This window comes from Sturnus vulgaris, chromosome 1 (assembly GCF_052056855.1).
Source record: "Sturnus vulgaris isolate bStuVul1 chromosome 1, bStuVul1.hap1, whole genome shotgun sequence".
NCBI classification, from domain to species: Eukaryota; Metazoa; Chordata; class Aves; order Passeriformes; family Sturnidae; genus Sturnus; species Sturnus vulgaris.
The window spans coordinates 99,092,353-99,116,278 of NC_142243.1; the positions used below are offsets into that span (position 1 = coordinate 99,092,353).

At 41.1% G+C, this 23,926-nt stretch overlaps 1 protein-coding gene across 1 annotated transcript in view; it reads right to left on the bottom strand.

Moving 5' to 3' along the window:
* Positions 1–16,968, bottom strand: part of ZNF407 (zinc finger protein 407) — a 335,481-nt gene extending 318,513 nt beyond the window's left edge. Inside the window, exon 1 of the mRNA XM_014870927.2 lies at positions 16,882–16,968. The gene's annotated coding sequence lies outside the window, so the exon portion shown is untranslated. The remainder of the gene's footprint in view (positions 1–16,881) is intronic.
* Between the last annotated feature and the right edge of the window lie 6,958 nt (positions 16,969–23,926).

A 23,926-nucleotide genomic window follows, 5' to 3' on the forward strand; every position in this document is an offset into this window, starting at 1 on the left:
AGGCTGAAGGCCACGCAGGGTCCCACTTCCCCTCAGCAAAACACACTCTTGGTCAGCAGAGAGTGTCATCTTGGTCAGCTGGAGAGTGAAACTGAATGAGAGAGAGGCCAGAGGATGCCACGGCAGCTTCCACCTCCCACTGCAGCCCATATAATGAAACTACATCTTCCCAGAATGGGTCCTAGGCAGAAAGAACTAAAGGAGGGAAGGAACTGAAGACAAAGAAAAGCCTCTTGCTGATACCACCATCACTTATAAAATAAAACCCCCATTTACTAGTCCAAAGCATTCACACTACTGATAGTTTGGCAACAAACACCATGAAGGTTTCAAATGCTGCTGCTCATTAACAGTATCCATTTCCCTCCATGTCTCTTTGTTTCAATACAACCAATTTGGTGCTTACCTAAATGAGTCCCTGAAACTCAGCTCTCTTCCAGAACCAGCAATATGCCTAAGCATGTGCACAGTGGTAGCATGACTTTGAGGCACACGTGTTCAACTGCATTCCAAAGCAAGGTATCACCTGACAATTAACATTTTCATCTCTCCTGCAGGAGTAGTGCATGAGTGCAGGAGAGTGCATGAGAGAACCGTTGCAGTGGGGACCACTTCCCTAATACCTACAAAAATTATGAAGCTTCACTCTGCTCTAAGAGCTGCATCTTGCTTGCTAGGTATCTTAAGTGTGCAAAACCCGTACCCTATTTTGAAGCACATTGTTAAACTGCTACACAAGACTGCAATGTATTTTCTTCAATTGTTGTTGATTTAGTTGAAAAAGTTGCCAGCTTATCAAATTAAACTCCACTCTCCAGTCAGCATCACAATATCAAACAGCTCCCTGGGAAATATCAGCAATGGAGCCCAAGGTGTGGGGAGTCTCTCCCTCCCACCAGAGCCCAGCAGCCACACAGTGCCACTGCTAACCCCACCATCATCTGGCACGATCAGGGTGGCACCACAGCCATCCTCTTCTGTGGACTAGGAAGATGTGCCTGGTCAACCTGGTGGCCCTGGGCATTGCCTTCTGCTCCCCAAGGCCCTCCTGGGCAAGGAGTGATGATCCTGCTGGACTCTTCCCAGACACAGTTCCTGGGCATCACAGGAGGTCACGGAAGGACCATGCAGTGCTTGCCTGGGAAGGGGACCTTGAGTGTTGGGGCAGAACTGCAACTTTGTTGTAGAGACTCTGTATTTCCTCGACACATCATCACTCTTTCTCTCGGGGATGCTTTAGGAGAGTGTTATTACTAAAAATACAACTAATTCCCTGAAAAACACCAAGTTGAAATCTTTCCCAAGATCAGTAGGTTTTAATGAACACAGAAAACATACACAGTAGCCGCCACGGGCAAGCACCCAGAGACCAAGCTAGAGTAATAAATTGCACCTGCTCCAACACTTTCCTGGCAGGAAAAAATTGACATATCACTAAGCAGGCTGTTGCTCAGTTCAAAAACCCACAGGACCTGAGGAACCACAAGATGGGTGACCTACACGGTGACTTATCACAGCAAAGCAGCCAGGACACAATGCCAGATCTGCTCCCCACAGAAGGGCAGGGGTTTGGCAGCTCTCAGTTGAGGGAGCAGCCCAGACCACAGAGTCAGCCCCTCTGACTGAGCAATGTGGGCACAGAAAGACACTGCAGGTCAAAGAGGCTGCTTCCTACAGTAAAGGTTGCTGGTACAGCCTCTTTATCTCTCAGACGATAAAAAGAATATTTAGTCATTTGTTTCAGTCATCAACAGTCATTTTCCTAGTTTTCACCCTGGGAAAAACTATAACAAGTTGACTCTTTTCCTAGCTGTTATCATAGATGGAAAAGAGACAACAGTGTAAAATTAAACTTTACAGTTAACAGAGCAGAAATGTTGGTTTATGTCTTTTACAGTGAAACCTAACATTAAGTGTGCTGTTCCATCATGAACTTTCCAGAAGACTTGAGGATCACATCCTATTTTTCCCCAAGATCTATGATTCAGACTTTCACTTTCTGGTAAATTCCATGAGTATTTGATAATCAAATGCCACTTCTCTTTTGTCAACTAAGCAGCCTTCTTCATGCTGAAATGCCAAATTCTTTTTACATGAAACAGGAAAGGAATTCAATTCTAACAGTGACCCTGCAATTCTATTTTACAAGTTAAAATTTTGGAGCAAATGTACCACTTTTCCAGGATTTAATACCTGATATTATTTCCATATACTAAACAATACTAAAAAAGATTTTAGAGGTTGAACCTCTGTAACAACACAAATCATAGCAACGTAAATAGGCAAAGGATCTTATTATAACCATTACACTTTTCTCATCAATCTCATTCTGTAGTACTGTGTTAAGGACATCTAAGCATGTACAATGGAAAAAATAAATTAATACCCTTTTCATTAATCCCTCAAAAAATTCTCCCTCTCCCCAAATTATAGAATTGTTTAGGTTGGGAAAGACCATATTCATCGAGTAGAACTGTTAAACCAGCAGTGCTAAATTCACCACTAAACTATGTCAAGTGCCACATTCACATGTCTTTTAAATGCTTCCAGGAATGCTAAACTCCACCACTTCCATGGGGAGCCTGTTTCACGGCTTGACAACCCTTTCAGTGAAGGATTTTTTTTTTTTTGTAAATCCAATTTAAACCTCCTCCAGTGCAACTTGAAGGCATTTCCTCTTGTCCTGTCACTTGTCACTTGGAAGAAGAGACCAACACCCACCTGGCTACAACTTCCTTTCAAGTACTTGTAGAGAATGGTAAGGTCTCCCCTGAGCCTTCTTTTCTCAGGCTACACAACCCCAGCTGCCCATAAGCCTTGTGCTCCAGACCCTTCACCAGCTCTGTTGCCCTTCTCTGGACTCATGCCAGCACCTCAATGTCTTTGTTGATGTGAGTGGATCAAATTTGAACACAAGATTCAAGGTGTGGCCTCAGCAGTGCCGAGTACAGGAGGACAATCCCTGCCCTGCTCCTGCTGGCCACACTATTGCCCATATAGGCCAGGAAGCCACTGGCCTCCTTGGCCACCTGGGCACACACTGGCTCATGTTCAGCCACTGTCAATCAGCAGCCCCAGGTCCTTTTCCACCAGCAGCTTTCCAGCCACTCTGCCCCCCAGCCTGCAGCACTGCCTGGGGCTGTTGTGACCCAAAGGCAGGACCCAGTACTGGACTTGTTAAACCTCACACAGCTGGCCCCAACCCATTGATCCAGCCTGTCCAGATCCCTCTGCAGAGCCTTCCTGCCCTCCAGCAGATCACCACTGCTGCCCAACTTGGTGTTATCTGCAAAATGACAGAGAGTGTACTCGATCCTCTTGTCCAGATCATTGATAAAGACATTAAATAGAACCAGCCCCAATACTGAGCCCTCAAGAGCATTACTTATGACCAGCCAGCAGCTGGATATAATTCCATTCACCACCATTCTTTGGGCCCTGCCATCAAGCCAGCTTATTACCCAGGAATCCTCATGCCACTATCTGTGTTTTAAATTACTCAAATTCCTATTAACATCTAAATTAAGCTGAATTCACTGGGAATAGGGCGTTTGAAAATCAAGATATTTCTTCAGGTGCTTAAAAATGGTTTGTAAAGTAATGCCATATCCCCAGATTTTACTATTTTATCTACAAAACTTGTTATTCAGAATTAAATAAAATTACATAAGCCCACTCCTTTTTAATTAAAACTAGTTTGTATTTTGAAAATTCAACAATTAACAATGTTTAGATGCATTACTAACTCATTCTCCAGAATGCTTCAAAACAAAAATTAAATTATATTAGATTATTTTTAATAACTTGTAGATTTTAAAAGTGCCCAGTTATAAATGAAAGGACTACAGAATAAAGATAGCAAATGCACACACTCAATGCTATTAAAAGGCAGACACATGAGAACTCATGTATCTTGTGCCATTTGTAAAAAGGTTGTTTTATTATCAGTGTAACTAATCACAATGAAGACATCTCTTACAATCAAAGACATTATAATGAATTTTCTTTACAGCTACAGAGAAATGGGATTTGCTGTTCCATATCAAACTAGAACAGGCTGTATAAATTCTTCTTCATATTTATTATTAAATGTAACTTTTATCTATAAAATCAGCCATGAAATATTAAAAACTGAAACAACAGAATTTATATCCTTTACTTAATTTAGTTTAAACGGTCTATTCACTAAAGAGAGGGGAAAAAAGGTTACATATGTATTATAACGTGCCCTCCCCTCTCCCCCATAAGCGTTTCCATTATAAACCACATAGTTTTTGGAATTTATAACTCAGCTGTAAAAATCCACTTCATATGTAAAAGTTGGTATACTTTTCCTTTTACAAATTTTTTTTAATCTGTTTCAGAAGCAAGGCAAGAATGTAGAGAAGAGAAGGGGAAAAGCAATTAGACTAAGAATTTTAACTCTTGGCCAGTTAAATCAGTTGGTATGAGCCATCTGTTGTAATTCAGACCCGTCTTCCCACCCCATCCCCTGAAGAACCATTGGGAGATGGTTAACTGGCTTCACCAGAGCCCCTGGGCAGATGGGAGCCAGGTACTGGCCTCCAGCTGCTGCTAACCTGCCACATTCAGGCTATCTTATCCTACTGCTATCTCAGCTGTACAACTGGGAACTGGACAAATGGAAAATAAGTGAGAATAGCAAAGAGCATTAAAATCAGCTGTGTCAGAGAAGAGACAAAACACATCAGCACATTTTAAAAATGACAAATAGACAAAACAGCCTGTAAAAAAAGGGTTCTCACAATTAAAAGACGTGAGACTTGAGAATTCAGGAACTGGAGACTGGACAACAACATACAGTGCAACAAAAACTGAACAGAAAAATAAGGGCAGATAAAAACCATCAGAAGTTCACACAAGGATTAAAAGGGTCTTATTTAAGACAGCATGGAAAACAATTCATAATAAGATGGCAGATTCCAAAATAAAGCATGAAATAAAGCAACAAGAGACAAGCAACCTCTGACCTTAAGGTGCAAGCTACAACCTACACTATTTCCTGCTAGCAATATCTTACTTTCAGCTTTTCCCTGGAGCACAACAAAAAGCACAAGAGCAACATTTACCTTTATTTTCAGAGTCCCCATTCTAGTCTGAAAGGAACAGAAAGAAGCAGCAAAGGATTAAAACTTTGCATCGGTTCTCATAGTGTAGCTGGTGAGTCAGATGAGCTGGCAGGATCAACAACCAAGCTGTACCAGGTAGGTGCCTGCAGACACTGTCTCAGGGGCACCAGGGAAGCTGGCAAAGACCTGAAGTCCAGAGATGCTCCCATGTGCCCCAGGTGATGCTGCACTCTTGCTTAGAGGAAACCACTATGGCCATGTGTTCAAATGTAGCCTTTATTTAGTCTTCAGCTAAGTTTATTCATCAGAAAAGTCTCTCTTTTGGCAATTCTTTAACTACAGCCAATGAGGACTATGGATAGATATTGCAACCAATTCCCACAACAATACAAATAAGTAATGTTTATAAATTCATTGGTCCTCTACAATGATTCTACAGTTTGAAGGCAGTCACAGTTTTAAAAAATAACCTTCACAGGAAGATCTTTTAGTGGACTAGATTAACCTGGCATACATGGACAACATAGGATATTTCCAAAATATGCATAAAAAACCAAACACAGTAGAGATATTACCTACACACTCTCCTGCCACACATTCAAAAAAGGTATTTGAGCAAAAAGAACTACAAAGTATTAATTTTAAGGATCTACTAGACATTGGTATCATTCATTCTTTTGATCATCATTCATTGATTTGCAATAGAGACAAACAACGAGGAACAAGAGAAAGAATGAGAAGATTGGTGTTCTAAGGCAAACGTATCCTTAAAACAAGCAGACTCAAAGAGCAAAGGCTGCAAATGTAAAATTAGTTGCCAGTTTAAGGAATTTATGTCAGATCACCAACAGGAAAAAAGAAGAAGGGAAAGAAAAGGCTGAACCAAGAAGCAAGGATCCTCTAAGGAATCAGATGATCCCATGGCACAAAAATACTGCACTCAATTACCAACAGTCCAAAATCACTTATGTCTGTATCTACCTGCTATGTTAACCACTACTGTAATGCTCAATGTGAAGATTTTAAATGCCGGGATCAGAAAGTGGAGACCTGGAGTTTTAGGTATTGATATCTCACATCTGATTCAGAGAGGGAAGGAAAAAATCCAGTTCCTTCCCAGTCAGCATGAGACATGCTCTAAGCTAGAGAAAAAACAGCGAGCACAAATCCTAAACCCAGAATATGAGAGCTGCAAAATCTGGAAACCTGGAGAAAAGACACTGACTCTGCAGAGCTGCTACCACATCATTTACTGCTCACAAACCTGAGAAGTCTCGTTCTTGCACCTAGGGCACACCTGCAGTGTGAGCCCAGAGCAGGCACCCAAGCACAGCCTCCTACTCCTCCCAACCTGCTGCAGCTGCTCCACAACTTGGTGTCTACCAGTCCTGAAAACAGAGCCTGTTCAGGCCTGCATGTCTCATGCAGGGACGAGGAACTTTTTATGGAGAGTCACCAAAATCCACATTCACTCTAGGAAGAGTTTTAAACTTCATGTCAGAAAATGCTGCACGGACTATGAAATTATTTTATTTGAATTCACTGTATTTATTAGACTTTATTATCAAAATGTATTCATTACAAAAATATGTATTGAACAAACACGAGAAAACATTTATTATTTGCTTTACCTGCCAGCTCTTATTTAGTGGAAGGTCACCAAAAAATCATTAGGAGTGAACTACTCAAACAAACACTTCTAGAAGCAAAACTTTAACAATATGGTTTGTAAGAATAAAGCCTATTTTACAAAGTATTAGATTCTGGGGGCATACTAGTCCTCAAAATGTGCCTTTAAATTACCCCTATTTGGAATGACTGGCATGACTGTATTAGCGACGCATTTTAACATTGCTTTATCCAGTCAGCTCACTAAATCATTAAAAATATACATGACTGAGCTTCAGTTTGACCTGCAGTGACTCCTGTATGTACCCTGAAAATTAACACAAGCACTGAATGTTACTAATCTTCAACTTCTAATAACTGATCAAAGAATACTGTCCTGTAATTCACTACAAGCTAAAATCATAGCATTGAACTGTGCATTTTCAAACAAGTGGTTTATAGCTCTAGATTTAAAATGCAAAGTTTCCATTATATTTAATAATTAAAATGCATGCTGTGTTATGGTTACATTTGGTGACTGGATTAGTAGTACCCCAACTGAGTTAAACAATGCCTTTTTCCTATTAGAGCTCATATTACCATATTGTCTATTTGTTTAAGAAAAGGAAGAAAAAAAGCACAGCAAGGAAGAAGGAATAAAAAAGAAATATGAATATCAAACATAATGAAAGATAGTGAGGACCAAGACAGCAAGAAGACCTGGTATCAGCAAAATATACCCTAGCTGAAAGCAGAAAAGCTGAAATATCTGTGCATTTAAAGTATGAAAACTTTTAATAAAAAGAATATTCTCCCTTTGTCAATAAGGGTTCTCATTCAAGGTAAAGGGAATAAAGCTCAGTTTGTTTTCCTAGATGCAGTTGCTACAAATTGAGGGAATACAGACATCACTGTCAAAGAGCAGACTCTTTCAGGCTGTCAACTTCGTAATCAGGGTCTGACTTCACTGGAAGGTGTGAAATTATGTAATTATTTATGCTTTGCAATTCTGACGGTTTAAACAAATCCAGCACTAGGAACATCATCTTTTATAATGCAAAATTCCTACTGCGATTTTGTTTTAGGGACTACACCTTTTTTTTTTCCTGTGCTTTCTAGGTGGTTTATTCAAACAAGATTTAAATATTATGTGAGGTATTTATTTTCTCCCAAAACAGATCCCATAGAGCTTAGAAACATAACTTACAAGGATGAAAAATAATTGAAAAATAAAGTAAAAATGAAATCATTTCACAGTGACATCAACTGAAGTTTTCTCGGCACTGTCAGTTATATTGCCACACAATATATTACCACTCAAAACTCTCTAATGGCAAGACTAAAGACCTTTGAGTACTTACAGCAAATGTATAAATAAAATATTATTTGACCCCTAAAAAGACATACTCCTTACATTCCTGCACTTCCATGCAAACATTTAAGTATAAACTTCAGAGATTTACTTTGTTTTCATTTCAAGTATATTTTAATTATCTTGGTACCAGCAGCAGGTACAAAGACAAGCTTGTGTGCCTGAAAGCTCGCCTACCTCTCCCTCTGTCGTATCTGGCATAATATATTGCCTCTGCCTGTAAGTCACCTGCTCAGAAATCCATCCCCTTTTAAGGTAAATACCCTTCGCATAGAAAATACAAAGGTACACATTCTCTCAAATAAAAGTTTATTTAACACTACCCCCCAAAATACACTTTACTGAAATCAGCAACATCCAAATTCATGATGATGTGAATGAAGAAAAAGAAAATGCTGGTGGAGATTGACTTGCAGGAATGTTATTTACCTGGAAATGGAACCTGAATAGCCTGACCAGAGCTAGCAAAACGCATTGTCAGGTTTTCACTTGTCCTCTGCAGACAACGCTTTCTGTACCCAAAGACCTTGTGCCCAGGAAGGATTCTTGCACTTTGACAGAATGAGCTCCCTGTAACTCATCAGATGTCTGCTCCAGAGCAGCTGAAGGTCAACACCAGATCTTTGTCAACTTTCTCTTCAGTCTCTTCCTTCCCTTCTCTCCTCAGGTCACCGTCCCTCTTGCAAACTCCTCGGGTGACACAAAGGAAATGATTCAGAGAACAAAGCCTATATACAACCCTCTGCAGATATCAGAGGCACTCACAAAGACGTCAAAGCAATACTTGTCAAGAATTTTTGAGCTACCTAGATTTAGAATGGCACTCAAACTCACAAGTCTGTATTTTTGACACTTAAAGTCTAATGAGAAAAACTAAAGAAAAAGAAGGGTAGGTTTTTGTATATAAGATGTTTGCCAAGTTCCCAGTACCAACAAGTTACAACACTGTATTATAAAACCTCTGCTTAAGAACCAACCTGATTTTTGAGGTAGGATTTGGACAAAAAAAAATAAAGTCCAATTTTATTTCTTTGGTTTTGTATGCAAAAATTATGAAATGGAGAGCTTATGTCAGGTTCTGATTTTGATCATTTTGACACAAATTGAAAAAATTCTGTTAAACTAAATGGAAATATTCCGATTTATAGTCAAGTAAACAACATCAAATTCGAGTCCCAGGTTTTCTTTCCTTCCTGATTAAATTACATTAATGTACATTCAAAACAAAGCAACTACTGCTATCCCCGTGGTTTTTTTCAAAAGAATAACTTATCTGTTAAAAAATACTACCTGGACATAAACATTAAGTCATAAGGGTCCTTCACATGTCTGCCATGTATCTGAAACCTTGCAACAAAGAGCCTTTTAGCAGTATCATAGCACATGGACACCAACATATCATCCTAAATGTAGGGCAGAAGTCCATCTGCTTCTGTGAGGACCTATAGTCCATAGTTTCTCCCTAAAATACTTTTCATTAACCTGATATGTACGACATTTTGTCAGCAAAAACCACAACACTCTGTATTCTTATACAGAATGTACCAGAAAAACGCTCAACAACTAAATATTGCATCTTCACATTCTTGCTAAAAGGTTTGACATAGTATTCATTGCCATATTATTCCTAATTAGCAGTTTAAGCTGGTTAACAAGAACAGTTCATTTAAGGTAAACAAGAATTATCTTTCCATTGTATAGGTAGGACTTGTAAATAGGACAGCTCATAAATTCTAAGATGAGAGCGACTAGGAAACTATTCATTAAGGCTTGGGTTATAAATTCAAAACATGAAGCATAACATGCTTAAAGAAGAAGGTTTTATTTTTAAAAGCATTCATTAGGCTCTCATCTTCAAGCCTCAGACTTGTAAATAATTTAAAATGAAAATGTGAACAGGCAGGGAAAACAAAACAAGTCCAATTCAAATCAGTCCATTGTTGCACCAATAAAACTCAGAACAACAGAAACTAAGTTGGCAGATTTTGAAGACAACAACCAGAAAACATCTTTATGTACTGCATCTTTGAACTTACTTGTTGTGCTAGCACTGGCTCCAATCCAAAAAAAATTAGCTGCGACTTGCAACAGCACAGCTTTGCCCTGTAAAGGATACACATGCTGAACTAGTAATTTTTGGTATTCATTGCACTTTATTCTGGAGATGCCAAAGCAAACAAGCTGCTGTTTATCAATGCTTTTAGATTTTATATTTATCCATTCTGACTTTTCAGAAATGTATATCCTATTAACAATTTATATGACACAACGCATAGAACCTCCTTCCTTTTAAAGATTAAGGTAAACCTCAGTTTGCCTCACATAGGGAGCATGGAAAGAAACAGCCTTTATTTCACTGGCATTGAATATGGAAGGTGAAGAAGACAAAAGTAACAAATCAAACGAAATACCAAAACACAAAGATTACTGCTGTCCTTACTGCGTATTCACTGTTCCAAATCCAATCTTGATACATTCCTGCAGAAAGCATGTTACACACCAAGGAACCAGGAAAGTGCAACATTTTGCCTTCACTGAATGTATGGAGTTTGCTATCCTTTTTTCAAGGACTTGGAACAATCCAGCTAAAATATTCAATGTCACTTAAAACATTCAAGGGAAGACAAGCATGCAACAGGAATTTCTTCTTCCATGTTAAAAGACCATGCGGCACTGCAAAATGCAAAAGTGCCATATTCCTAAGCCATGGTTCCTGTGCAGAACAATGTGCATAGATTCCGGCTATCCCAGAAACGTCAAGACATGCTCCTCAGAAGCTTTTCACTTACTGGCTGCACCCCATGCACCAGGAACGCTTGTCAGTCACGCAGGATTTCCTGCATGACTGCAGAGCATCGAGCAGGAAACCCTGGCACACGCAGAGAGCTCCGGACATAGAGCAGGATGTGACAGCTACAGCACACACAGCCAGCACAGGGCTTTCCAGAGCAGCAAGTCTGATGGTTCCACATGTGAACCAAGATGGAAAGGTCACCCCTGTCCATGCTCCTCCCTCCAACACAGAACTGGTGATGCCAACCAGTACAGGTAAAGTAAGTCTCTTCCTGATTAGGGGTCCTAAAGCCAACTCTGGATTATCTCACATTCATAGCAAATGTTTACAGCAAACATTTAAATACATTTAACATTTACATTTAACCCACTGAATGAAAAGAAGGTGCAGGTCACAGACTTCCAGAGTGAGCCCAGGTTTGAAAACCTGACTAAAGAGAGAGCTCAGATATATAAAGCTATACCAGAGCCCTTGGGGCCATCCAAATGGCAACACAACAACCTGTCTTGGATTAAATCAGAATTCTTGTCAGGACTTCCACACTTTTCACACTTCTTGCTGGAATGTTTCCTACAGAAAATCTTATATACCAAGTAACTGTATGGATTCCAAAAAAAAAAAATATAATAATCACATGAAACAATGATTTCCATACAAAGTGATGACTTAGTGTTACTATTCTGGTAAGTTTTATTACCCCTTGTAATTCCAGTGGATTTTAAAATTTATATGTATTTTTTATCTGTTGCTACCTATATTTTGGGAAGAACTTTTGAAATTCCAAAGATGGGAACCAAGGACAGCAAGAAACTTTATAACTACGACAAAGAAATAGCAGCTAGAAAAGCATCTCTATATACACTTGTAGTAGAATAGTAACCTATAGAGGTGTATACATTCAGATTTGTACACTGAAATACTGTGCACCCTAACTCTGCACACCTCCCCCTGGGCCATTGGATACACCACACACACGTAACAACTTGTATGTCTAAACTCAGAAAGAGGCAATTAAAATTTATGCCTTTACCACGAAGGATCAAAAAAACCTAAGAACACTCACAGCATCACAGCCCACTTAAACAAAACCTATACAGACAGTAGTTCAGTAGTAGGCCAGACTACTGAGAAAAAAGGTCAGCCTGCTGCAGAACAAGCAAAAAAAAAATAAAACAAAGACAAAAAAAATTAGCAATCAACAACTCTGCTAACACAAGACTGGAAAATAATGATCATGCTGGGACACAACTTTATTTCATCTTCACATGCTGAAGAAGTGAGATTAAGTTAAATATGAAAACTTCCACATACATTTAACAAAACACCTACAATGGGCTACAGACTGTTCTGTAACTACTGACTCTTCTCTGGCAGATGGTAGAAACAAGACTAATGGTATTCACAACTGCTCAGCACGTATGATTCCTCTGTTTTAAACACACAACTCTTTTCTGCAAAGCAAAAAGTCACCTTTGGAATTTCTGCAGGTGAGAAACTGGAAATTACACTAACATCTTTACATTTTCTGCTTCTTCACTAGTTTTGTACTCACATGCTAATAAAGAATCCCAGTTTAGGTGTTAATACAGTCCATATGACCAAAAATTTTAAAAATTCCAGTTTAGAAGTAGATATAGGCGTATTTAAATTTTCATACATGTTTGTGTAACCATGTAAGAATGTCTGCTGCAAAAGCAAACAGACCGAAGATAAAACCACTCTAATGTTACTGGAGATTTTGCATGAACTTTGAACCACGAGACAGGCAAGATTTAAGCGGTTTGCAATACCAGGTCCCACGCAACCCTACTCCTAATTCATTCTCTCCAAAACATCCATGGATAACTCTATGCCTGTTAGTTCTAAACATTGTACTTGCCTGAGAGAAGTCAGCCTCTTCTCCCAGGCAACCAGCAACAGGACAAGAGAACACAAGTCTTAAGCTGCACCAGGAGTTTAGGCTGCACATGAGGAGGAATTTCTTCACACAAAGGGTGATTAGACATTGGAATTGACTGGCCAGGGAGGTGATGGAATCACTGTCCCTGGAAGTGTTTAAGGAAAGACTGGACTCAGCACTTAGTGACATGGTCTAATTCACATGGTGGTGTGGGGTCAGAGACTGGACTTGATCTCAAAGGTCTTTTGAGAACGAACCTAGTTGATTCTGTATCACCGGTAAGGCACAGTGCTCACTTCCTTCATGCCTTTGTGTCCACCAAGAACTGCTGTCATTGCTTCTGCTCCTTCCACTCCAGTTGCACGGAGGAGCGGTGTCTCCATGCCTTGGCTGCTGCTGGCCAGGACTGTGTGATGCAGCTGCACCTCGGGCAGCAGTGGCAGTACTGGGTGACTGTACTATCCCAAGGTGGCAAGACCAACATAAAGCAAGACCTTTCTGGGGAAGAAGAATAATTAATTCTTTCTGGAGTAGAAGAATAACCACAAATGCTCTGCTGGGCAGCTGCTGCCAATCTGTCAAAGTAAAAGCACCATTTCCACTTGTCTCCTCTCACAACACAGAGAAAAGGAGACCACTCCACTGCATGTCTGGTTTTGTGAACAGCTGAAGGAAACCCAGCCACTACATCTGCTCAATCACATCATCTTGTCTTTCTCCCCAAGCTTTCAAAAAGGTAAGTTATACTCCAGATTTCAATCTACAAGGTCAACTTTTTAGTACCTTTAACATGCACCATAATAACAAGGCATTAATTTCAATGAATGACTGGACCAGGTGTATCTGAAATAAATGTTTTTATTTGACTGATGAGGTCATCCATCCAATGAAGCCCTTCTGTATTCCTGAGAAAAAGACTATTTAAATTCTGAATCACATTAGGAAATTCAAACCTAGGAAAGACAGTACAATTCCAGTTCAAACACATTTCATCTGCCAGCCTGTCTGTAAATTCCATCTCATGCACAAAACTCCCATACTCCACACATTCAAAAAACTAAAAAATAACTGAGGAAAGCCACCTCATTCTAGAGCTGTGCACACCAACAAGAAAATGCTGTTCTTCACTACAAAAGGTTGGGTTTAATGGAATACCTTGACTGACATCTCCTTCATACACATTCTGTCTCCAAGTAATGTTTTTCTATAGAGAGACAACACAGCTTAAGTTTTAAAAGCGTTTCTAACAAAGAAAACTCTCATGCAAATAAATTAGAAATCTTTGATGCTGTTACTATACAATAGTTCCTACGGAAGAATGATAGTAAAGGATTTAACTGAGGTCGTTTGAATTATATTTCCCAAAATGCTAATAAAACTGACATGTTTGAACATACTGAAAAAGTCACAGTCCATCATCATCCTGTCACATCAGTGCATTTGACTTTTTTTAAAATGTATGGATTATACAACTACTGCCAGGCTCCATATTTTATGTATAAAAGCTACAATCTGATTATATGTCCATGCTGAAATAATTTATGAAATAAGGATGGAATTACTGCAATGTTACTTCTATGATGAATGTAACTTGCTGTGAATAGTGTAGGGGATTGCAAGAGACCCAGCTGAAGCCTGTAATTGTCTTCATCTTTCATGAGAGGTGTGACCTGGAAAAAATACAGATCCCAGTATCCAAAACTCCAGACTCATACAAACATCCTAATTACTCATGTTTTGATACAGGAATGGAAAATTAAAAATTTTCACATACCACATCTGTGGGGTATTAAGGTGAGAATCACAGGGAATTCCATCCAGTGTTTAAATTGTATGTTAGTCTGTTGTGGTTTTTCACCACCAGAAAATCCACTGCCATTCTTACCCTTGCACTTTCGGATTTCCATTATTTACTGCTCCCTAGGTGTTACCATCATGGTTAGTATCATACAGATGAGCACAAGCATGTCACAAAGCCAAGGTCTTGCAAGTCTGCATCAGTACAATTACACAAAGAAGCAAAGAGGGCACAGGAAAAGAGAAACAAACCTTTAACATTATAAATTCTAACATCACTACTAGCTACAGCACTCAGATCACAGATGTTTTTCCTTCCTCCAACTAACACTACATTTAATATTAACCTTGTGGTTCACAGGCCACACTAGTTATCTGAAGGAGCAACAGGAAACCTCTCATAACTCAAACTAAACGAGACAACACAGGCTCATAGAAAGGCTTGGGTTGGAAAGGACCTTAAAGATCACCTAGTTCCAACACCTTCCACATGAGCTGGTTGCTCAGAGACCCCTCCAACCTGGCTTTGGAACAGTCACAGGGATGAGGCATCCAAAACCTCTCTGGGCAACCTGTGCAAGTGCCTTACCACCCTCACACTAAACAATTTCTTCTACATAAAGGACATATATAATATGATGATAACCTACCCCTCAAAGGCCACCTAAAGCAGTAGTTTTGGTTTAACAATCTTTCCTACTGAAGACACACAGCCTCAGAACTGTATTAACACTGCTATGTTGCTTATTGGAACTTGCTTTCCCTGCCACAATCTGACAGGTTCCACAATCTGACCCCCTGGATCAGAAAATCACAAAACTCTGAGAGCACAGGAGGTGCTCATGATTCAAGAGCCTGACCCCTGGAAGAGGGCAGTAAATAAGCAAAGGGTCTGAAGCACAAGTCCTATGAGTAATGGCTGAGGCAGCTGGGATTGTTTAGCATGGAGAAGAGGAGGCTCAAGGGAGACCTCATCATTCTCTACAACCACCTGAAAGTAGGGTGAGGCCAGGTATGGGTCAGCATCTTCTCCCAGGCAACCAGCAACAGGATGAGCGGATAAAAGCCTTAAGCTGCACCAGGGGAAGTTTAGGCTGGTCATCAGGAAGAATTTTTTCCACTGAGGGTGTGATTAGACTTTGGAATGGACTGCCCGGGGAAGTGACAGCCACTGTCCCTGGAGATGTTTAATAAAAGACTGGATGTGGCACACAGTGCTATCTGCTGACAAAATGGTGATCGGTGTATTAGAGGTCCTTTCCAACCTAATTCTGCAATTCTGTGACTGCTCTGCCTAGTGAATGAAGCAGAATAAAGGGAAAGCAGCTATAACCTTTCCTTTATCCCTTGTAAGAACCACGTACAGAGCTCCTGCAGTCACGTGCGTCGTCCCTCACCGCCAACCCCTGCACTTCTCAAACTCATCCTCGCTTATTCTACAGCAACCTTCGAGAAAGGAGGGGGAAGTAAGGAACAGGGGGTTCGGGTGCCTGAAACCACTCAGGGCAGCGCCGAACCTCACACGCCGACACTCCCGAGCGCCCTCCCAGGACCGACCCCGCCCGGCCGCGCCTGCGCAGCCGCGGCCGCGCAAACAGTCCCCGCTCGGCGGCTCGGGGACGCTGCCTGGGGCCGTGCCTGTAGCGCGGTGATTCCACGGGGCCAGCAGCCACCGCCACCGCCGCTGTGTCCCGCTGTCCCCTCACGCCACAGCCCCACCCGGCCGGGCGCCGCGCGTGCGCACCGACCCTAGGGAGCTGGGAAAAAGGGGGAAACAGGGAACTGGGGAGGAGCCCGGAGTACGCGCCAGCCGGAACCACGCAACGCGGTGGCGGCTCCCACAGGTCCCCTCCCCACCCCGCCCAGTTCTCTCTCTCTCTCTCTCTCTCTCTTCCTCCGTCTGTCTGTCTGTCTGTCTCCACTACCGTCACCCATACCCTCTCCCTGTTCTTTCCCCGCCGCCGCCCGCCTGCGGCACAGCAGAGGGGAAGACCCCCACGGCCCCAGGGCCGGCCGTGGCAGCCAATGAGCGCAAGGGGCGCTCTTCCCGCCCTCGGCGCCCCGACCAATCGGCGCACAGCTTGGGAAGAAGCAGGCACGGGATTGGCTCGGCCGGTGCGCTACAACCCGCTTGCCCGCCCACCAAAAGAAAAAAAAAGAAAAAAAAAAAAACGACGGCAGCGCAGAGGCCCAAAAAGCCTGAGGGGAGACGGCGACGCGACGACCCCGTGAGCCCCCTTCGCGAGGGCCGAGGCAGCGGCTCGCCTCGCGCCGCTGGGCGGCGAGACGGGGCGGCCGCGCCGCGGCGGGCAGCGCTTACCGCGCGGGGGGAGCCGAGCGCCTCCGCTTGTGCTGAGCCGTGTCACCAGTGGCGCGCCGTAGATCCGCCGCGCTGCGTCACGCCCGGCGCGCGGGGGGCGGGGGCGAGGCGCGCTCACGTGACGCGGCGGCGCTGGGAGCCGGCGCGGAGGCGCCGCTCGTGCCGCCGCGGGCGCGAGGGGCCGCGCGCCCAACGGCGGCCGCCGCCGCGCGCCCACGCTCTGGCGCCATCTTGCCCTTTCCGGCCATCGTCCCTGACTCCCGGCTGCTACCGCCTTCCATATCCCTGGAAGGGATAGTCCCAAAAGGAAAGACGGAGCCCCGAGGGTTTTCCCGGGATGCGCGTGCCGGTGAGGCCGCAGCTTCGTGCGGCTGCCGGACGAGAGCAGGCGGTGCTGGCAGGAGCCAGCGGGTGCGGTTTTGGGCCTTCCCGAAGCTGCCCGTTCCAGCCTGTGGCCTCTGTCCCCACGATAGCCCCCGCGCAGGGATGTGCCAGGGTAACCTTGGGCTGCGCAGGGCTGTGCGTAAAGCTGTGCTTCACATTCTCACCCTGCATCGCACTGCAGCGAGATTTGGATCTGGTCCTTGGGGAACCTGTTGTGGAGGAGGGGGAAACAGGTCTTGGGCGAACAGCCGGCAGTCGTTCACTAGGGTTATGAGTCGAAGGGTGCCGACGCTCCACCCTGTATTAAAATAACTTTCAGGGAGTATAGTTCAAGAGAGAAACAGGCAAGAGGGAGACAATATGTAAAGTATTTCGTATTTTATAAACTTGTGATGATTAAACCCTAAGTGTTCTTTCCCTCTGTCCTAAGCCAAGTCACGTGATTAAATACAGTATCAAAGCAAAGAAGCAATGTGTAAAGAGACTTCAGATGCCTGTGGTGAAATGCAGTTGCTTTTCCACTGTTGCTTATGATTTTTAAAATGCAGTTTTCCCATTTATCTCCTGATTACACACCATTTTTTACTAGACAATATCTCAGTTAAACAGCATTTAACATTATTCAAGGCCGTGGCACAGACACAAGGAGAGAACACCTCTTTAGGAGTAGTTTTGCAATTCATTGACTTTCCAGTCACATAGTGTGCACGAACTTACCAACTAGAAGTGACAACTTGCAGTGCTATTCAGCCAGTTAGTCACTGGCTAATCTGCTAAGTTTATGGCACGGCAATGCCAATTCTCTTGTGGGTTGTAAAGACTGTAAGAATGGGTTGAAAACAAAGCAGTTGTTGCGGCCTGAGCCCTTCATTGAAGCAAAGTGGAGCACCCTGGACTTTATCAGTGTCTTGGGAAAGATCTGAAATTACTGAAAAAATTTAAAACAGCAAAGTACAACACAGGACGTTGGTGAGAAAGGACTATCTCCTTGTCCTGTACCTAAGGGTTATAGTACAGAATTTAAATGTTCTGTGTATAATAGGCAGTCCACACAGAGTATGGCTGAATTTGTAGTAAAGAGATCTGTGGGATTTTAGATGCATATTTAGATTTAATCGTTTGAGAGTCTACAGAAGCCACCGGCAGTTGTAAGAATAATACAGTTATGAACAATCTGATTGTTCTGGATATTTTTCAGCACGGGGAAAAGAAGTAAAACAACCTTTTAATGTCCTTTAAGCTCAGATTCTCTGATTCCTTTCATATGCCTCAAAGGATTTCTAGGTCTGGGTCTCAGGTAACACCAGATGAGCCTGCCTGGTCCATCAGTTACTTCGTCATTTGCTTACTGAAAGGAAACATACTGGAGAGGAAGACGTGACCATGTGAGCTGGAGTCTTACAAGTTGAAATATTTCTAAGAAAATGAAGAGAGGCAGCATATTTTAAGAATAGTCTGAAGAGGGAGCCATAGGTATGGGACAAGTAGCAGCTAAGGCAGAGTCACTATTAATCGAAAAAAAAATAATACCTGTACCAAAAATAATTAATTTTATTTTGTAAGTATAAGCTGTATTTATTAAATGTTTACAGACATCCCTACGTGTAATGTTCTGGCTTAGATATGTACAGAATTCTAAAGTGTGAAAAGTGGTTCTGTGTTCTGAAATAGTTATGCTAATAAAAATATATTAGAATGCGAGCTGAATAAGTCAATGAGTAATTAACAAGGATTTAATTAGTTAATAGTTTAGTTTATCAATGGATTGTAAACATAGATTATATTTATTTTCTAACAGAATATGGGACTACAAATGATTCTGCAGTTGCTGTATTTCTACCACACCAAAATACTGATTTCACTGGAAATGTTACTCATTCCAAGAGTAATACCAGCTCTTTATTTAGCTGTGTAACTTAAAACTCTTTCTCCTTTCCTACTCAATATTCTGTGTTTACACCTGCACAGAAAACACACACTGCTTTGTGATTACTATTCCCAGAAGTCAGACATCAGCAGGATAAATGCAGTCACCATAATACTACTTACCAACTCTGAATTGTTAAATTTTTGTTGTGGTATAAAGAGCCTTATGCAGGCAAGTAAAAGTGTAGTAAAAATTATGTGGTTTCCCGACTTTCCTGCTACTGCAAGTATATATTGCAGTATATTATTGCAATATAAATGCTTGAGAAAAATAAGAAGGAAAGCACCTGGGCTTTAATGGAATGCTTACAAAGGATTTGTTTGAATTTCTTGTAATTACATAAAATCTAGGCGGAAAAATATTTTTGAGCAGCTTGAAGTAACTAAAAGGGTTTTTAGCAATTAAAATACTTTTACAGGAGTTTAACTTTACAGATAGAAGTTGCAAGGATTTGAAAAAAAAACAAGATAGTGCTTGAATTTCCCCCACTTAACAAAAGCAAGAGTGAGTGCAAATCCTTTCATTTGGCCCACAAATGATGCATCATCCAGGCCTAGTCTTTCCAGTAGTATTTAAGGCTTTCTATTCAGCCTGCAATACAGAAGCATAGGTGCCATGCATGTCTATCTGCATATGTACAGAGAGGTATCTTCACAGAGGCACTTGAAGAGTCACATGTGATCTTTCATCAAGTCCTGAATAATCTGAGTTATGTTTCTCTAAAGTCGAGTTACAGTCCAGCTGAGGAGTGGTAAGAGAACTGTGTAACATCTATGAGATGTAAACTTCTAGAACAGTAATCATATGGCTGTCTGCTCAGTGTCACAGCAGCCAACATCTCAAAAATAAATAGTAATAAATGGTCATAGAAAGCAATTGTCTATAAGCACAAACAACTACACGTTTTGCATACACAATACAACACATGCAGACAAGAGAGGCAGCTTTGTAGATACAAACATAAATATCAATAAATATCAATATACCGATAAATCAGATGTGGGGTTTTTTTCTACACTGACAAGTAACTGACATTACTTGAAGCACACAGGCAGAAATTTTACCCATGGACATTATCTTTAAGTCTTCAGGCTGTTCCCTCCAGACAATCTCGTGTAAGATACATCAGCAGGTGAACACCGTTGTTCCTGGGCCCATACACTTTGGTGTGCCCTTCATAAGGGTGATTTAGCAAAGGCACCACTGACTGCCGTTGCTAGCTTGTTCACCAGGAGTGAAGCTAGCACAGCATCTGTCATGGTTTTGTTTGTTTGCTTCTTAGTTTGTTTAAAATGTATCTTTCCTTCCACTACTTTTCAATAAAAAGTGGACTATATAAATTTTGGTGTCCAGAAGCCCCAAAACCCCACAGCTTTAGAAAGGATGTACTTCCAGGGTCATACTGGTCCTTCCACTGTGATGAAATGAAACTTTATCTTTTGAAGTTGTCACTGGAATGTCAGGGTTGCTGCCAAATCGAGGATGTTAACCCTGCCTATGGAGTTTGATGCCTTGTCAGGAAGGCAATAATGCACAGAAGTAAAGCAGTACTAAGTCTTGAAATTCTAATTGTAAAAAAAGAGTGATGCAAACTTACATGAAATTCACGAGGGCTCTGACACCACTTGTTTCTTCATGCCAGAGGAGTGAAGAAAGGAGTGCCATGTTGAACATTTTCAGGTTTTTATTACAGAGATTTTACAGTTACAATTCTAAGCTCCCCTTCAGTTCCACAAATAAAAAGACTAGCATGATTTTTGAATTATACTTACAGATATTAAATATATATATATATAATTGTAACTGCATACACATCATGTTGTTTCATAGTGAGAGATCCTCAAAATGATTTTGAAACAGGTAGAAAAATAAGCATAATCCACACATAGTTTTCTTACACTGTGGGTTTTTAATAAAAATTTATTTAATTTTAATAATAATACACTGCAGTAAAATGAGAGTCATTTATTACCCTGTATTGTGTATTACTTGTGCAGATGTCCAGCTTGCCAGAATTTACAGCTCTGTGACTGTATAATTAATCTCTTATAAACTCACAGAGCAAGTTTCTCAAATAGACATATATCTCAAATACAAACATTAGGTCTAGTACATTATGCATCAATACATTATGATTTAATGCGGTAGCAGATCAGAAAATAATATGCAAAAAATGTATGCTTTGTGAAATGGAGATTTAATCCTTATTTTTCGTCTTCACTAAGTCAATGTATTGTCCACCTGGCACACGTATCCTAGTCCTGTTAGAACTACATCCACTGAAATAAGAATGTATTTGTATTGTTAGTTCTAAAGGAAGAATTATCTAGTTACACACTGAAAATCTCAAAAGCTCATCAAGTAATGAATGTGACCATTTTTCTTTGCTGTTGGGATGCACTTTATGCAGGGTGGACTTTGGAGCAAGGTTTTGTTGGGCTTTCTTCCCCTCCCAAGAGTAAAGTTTCATAGCAAAAAGAATCCAAATTTCACACCTGTGGAAGTGTGGTTGCACTTACACTTATCTCTTTAAGTACACAAAAAACCACAGCTGTTGTTCCTGCCTTGTGGAGTAAGTGAATGTGGCATGTTTCACTCGAAGAACCTGAGTGAAATTGCCTAACAAAATGCAAGCACGTTTTCAGATGGTATTTGCAATTTTTAAAACTCTGTGAGAGCAGATAAAGTAACTAGGAACTATCTCCATTATCCTCCATCCAAACAACTCATTCCATGTGACAGCCAGCTGAGAACTGGGAGCTGCTGATCCCCTCATTACAATAGACAGTGACTCACCTCCTTGGAAAGTAGTGGAAATTGCGAAATGACTTCTAAGTGACTTCAGGAAGAAGACTCACACTGGTTCAAGTTCATAGTTGAAAAAGTATATGAAAAGAGGTTTCAAGATTGCATACCACCATGCTTGTGTTGTTAGGGGATCATTTGGAATTTCCTCGTCTACTTTTATGTAATCTAATGTAGCAGCATTGCAGAAAAACCTTTGCTATATATTTGTAAAAATTATCTGCAGCCTGGAAGCGTTCTTCATACGCTGTTCGGAAGAATGCAAGTGAGAAGATCACTGAAATACTCGGCAGTAGAGCAAAGTAAACAAATATGCACCCTGTTAGCAAGAAACTGTTCCAATTTTTCTATTCATATATTTTTAAAAAATATTTAATGGTGCACCTCCTAAAGGGCATGATGTGTCTGCAGCTCCAAATATAGATATACGTGGAGTTGGACTCAATAATTCTTACAGGTCTCTTCCAATTCTAGATATGATACAAAGTATAAACTTGAAAATTAGTTAAGCTTCACCTTGGAGCAATAAGTGTTTACATGTTACTTGCAGTTGGAATGTTTCAGCAGAAACAAGGAAACTCCTGGGTCTCACTGGCAGCAGCCACTGTGGTATGGGCCTCTGCGTCACAGGTTGCACAATCTTCCCTGTCCAAACATGGACTATGAACATCCTTAACTAGCAAGGCATTTTATAACATTGTGTGAAACAAGCCAAATGTTATATTCTGAAAGGAAGAACTAGCAGGAGTCAAAGTTAAACTTCTTAGGAGTGGTGTCGCTGAAAGGGAAAACCATAACTTTGTGAGTAAGTCTAATTTTCACTTTCACAGGCTAAGCAGACAATGACCTGATTAGTTCTCAGTTTCAGGATGCTGCTCTTCTCTCTATGCCTTCAGCTCCTATTTTCAGCATCTTATTCTCCATGATTTTAGCTGACACACTTTTCAGTCTTCTCTTTTGAGTATTACTTAAGGATTAAAAACTGTGTTTGTCTAATATAGAAAAGCAACTTTCACACTTAAATGCACTGCTTTTAAATGGAAATTAAAATGTTCTAATTTATTCATTCACAGTAATAATCAGTAGAAAAATATGATCCCGTTCTTGAGTATTCAATTCCCTTCAACACAGATTACAGCCTACAAGGAAAAGGAAAACTTGGGACAAGTCTTCCTCTACCAGGGAGATGGGCAGAACTTGACCACCTAGTATAGGCACCTAGTACTGTTAGGTGTGTTCTGGGTTCTGTGAAACACTGGCACAGGTTGCCCTGAGAGGTGGTTGGATGCACTATCCCTAGACTCATTCAAGGTCAGCTTGGATGGTGTTCTGAGCAGCCAGATCTGCTTGATCCTGCTTATTGCGGTGGGCTTGGATTAGATGGTTTCCAAAGCTGTCTTCCAGCCCAAACAATTCTATGATTCTGTGATCCTTAAGGTCCCTTCCAATCTAAATCCTTTTATTATCCTATCATCCAGGTCTTGATATCTGTATCAAGACTTCAGAGATATAGATGCTGCTTTTGGACATCCCCACATTGTTTTCCCATTATTCAGTCATTAGTAAGAAAAAACCTGAAACAGAATGGACAAGATTTTTTTCTTTTTTAAATCAATGACTGGATTAGATCTTGCCAGTCTTGTATCTGCCAGATACAGCTACAAACGTGCACATGTAAACACAAAATTGTACATATGATTTCTGTAGTTAGTGAGAATATCTAATATGCTCTGACATGGGATATGGCACATCTAGAATAAGGCTAACAACTGGAAGCAAAATTTAATCCTACTTCTAACACTAGTATTGTAGCGTTATCTTTAATTTACTGTGGCAACAAATGGCTCTAAGTGCAACCAAGAAGAGACATTTCTAGACATGTTGTATAACACTACAGACCTTAAAAATTGCACACAATTTCTTTTTTTC